This window comes from Penaeus chinensis, chromosome 37 (genome assembly GCF_019202785.1).
Source record: "Penaeus chinensis breed Huanghai No. 1 chromosome 37, ASM1920278v2, whole genome shotgun sequence".
Taxonomy (NCBI): Eukaryota; Metazoa; Arthropoda; class Malacostraca; order Decapoda; family Penaeidae; genus Penaeus; species Penaeus chinensis.
In genome coordinates, this window is record NC_061855.1 from 4,894,091 (window position 1) to 4,896,590 (window position 2,500).

Here is a 2,500-nt window from a genome sequence, read left to right on the forward strand (position 1 = left end):
CAGAGAATGTGATATATACCCGTATTCCGATATGGTCCGTAAATCCTTGGTTATGCTTCCACATGTATTTATAATTTACTCCTTGGTGTGTTGATTGAAAGATATCCTTTCCAGGTCACTTAATTTATACTTTGACTCATATCTGCTTCGACCTCTACACACGCGCGGGCACCCATACACGCACGGGCAGTCAGGCAGGCGCACGCACGCACACACACATGCAAACAAACACACACACACACACATACACACACACACAAAGGATCCAGGTTTCCCTCCACCTGAGACCTATTTCTAAGTATCAGGTGGTTTCGCAATGAAAAGAGAAATAACTCGGTTTACAACTACAAAACCTTTTTCCTTTTGGTTACCCCTCCCCTGTAAACCTTTAATTCTTCCTGCTCTTTTTTCTTATTGATTCTGAGTACCCTTGTATAGCGTATAGCTTACAAAGACGTATGAATGCTGTAATATGCGCACTGTGTATGGTAGAAAAATATATATAATATGAATAAATATCTGAAACAAAGCTGATCATACAGACAGGTTGACTTCATGAAACCCATCTCTATAAAAATATCGAAGTAAGCAATTTTTGAAAATATCTTTCCAAACCTGTATTTGATGTGGATTGGATTGAGCCAAGGAATGTTTGCTTACTTGCATTTTCTCTTACTTTTTTATATATGGCGGCTAACCCAGTTTTCTTTGAGTTATGGGATGTTTTGCCAACGATAGAATCAGATACCCGATCATATTTTTATTATATTAATAATCTATATACATTGTGTTTTTTTTTCTTCTACAAACTCTTGGTACCTCTTCTCTCTTCTATTCCCCTCTCTCTCTAGTTCCTCATCTCTCTCTCTCTCTCTCTCTCTCTCTCTCTCTCTCTCTCTCTCTCTCTCTCTCTCTCTCTCTCTCTCTCTCTCTCCTCTTCCCCTCTCTCCCTATATCCTTCCTTCCCCTCTACCTTTTCTCTTTCACCCTCTATCCTTCCCTCCCTTCCACCCTCTCTCTCTCCCTCCGTTTCTTTTCCCTCCTTTTCTTGCTTTGCGTTCCCTTCCTCCCACTCCGGCAACACTTTCACACAGTACCCCATTTTCCGGCACAGTGGAGGAGACCGTCTTTGATTTCCTCTCCTTTCCTCTTTCATGCCCAAGATAATCTGGCTCAGCGGTAATGTGCGAAACGGATCCCGTCCCTTTCCGGTTGAGTTTTCCCCTTGAGAACGGTAGCGTGTTCCGTGTCCTGTGCTGAGTCTCTTTCACAAAGGCTTTCTCTCTTTGCTGGTTGGTGGTCGCGCGGAGGGATTGTGAAAAGATATTTGGAATGCGTCAAGTTTGCAATTGGAACGATCAAGTGGTATTAAAGTGGATTTGTTATGCACGTGGTTGTAATATCGTTGTACTGTTAGTTAGGAGGTGGATGGGTTGTGCTATATGGTGGTGGGTGCAATTTAAACGGCCTTACTGGCTGATGTGGTATTAACGTTAGGTCTGATTATGTTCGTGGTTGGTTATACTTATTCACCAAGAAAATTAAATTTTACGATACCTGAAAATATGTTTTACTTTGCAGATTACATACGATATTAAGTATGTTCGCGAATTTGAGGGAATTCCAGCTTCCTAAAATGCATTTTCGTATCATTCACTTCAGGGGAGATTTTCCAGGCTTACATATGTTCGTGTTGGATACCTCGGGGCCTTTCGTTATAGTGTTAGTTCACATTTTTAAAGAGTTTTTATTTGGTGCTTTCCTTGTCTCATTATTATTATTGTTTAGGTTTGTTTGTGTTGTTACTGTTATGGTTATTAGTATTAATATTTTGATAATTAGTATTACTATCATTATTTTTATTATTATCATTAATATCAATACTAATATCAATATCAATATTAATATTGATATCAATATCAATATCATTATCATTATTATTATCATCATCATTATTATCATTATAATTAATATATTTATTATTATTATTATCTATTGCTGTTGTTATTATTGTTATTATATTACTAATATAATAGTAATAATGATAATGATAATAATGATGAAAATAATAATAACAATAATAATAACAATAATAATAATAATATAAAAAAATAATAGTAAGAGTAATAAATAGACGCTAACAACAATGATGATAATATAAATAACGATAACAATAATTATCATAGTAACTATAATAATTCACAACAATACTACATTATCCTTCATCTGAGGTGATTAAGAGCTAAGGAGGTAAGGGTCGAGATTCTGTCCTTTTCGTGTAACAAGATACTTAAAGTAGGTTGATAAGTCCGTATTTTATATATTAATAAATAATTGTGATGATTGTTGGGGGTCGTATTAATGATAGCCACAGCCCCTGTTGATTCGAGAGAATATTCATACGAAAATAATTTAAATAAAACGTGATAATGAAGGGAAATGATAGTATACACGAAAATGGAGAGATAAAAAGCGCTCGACTGCAAAGAACGCAAGCACA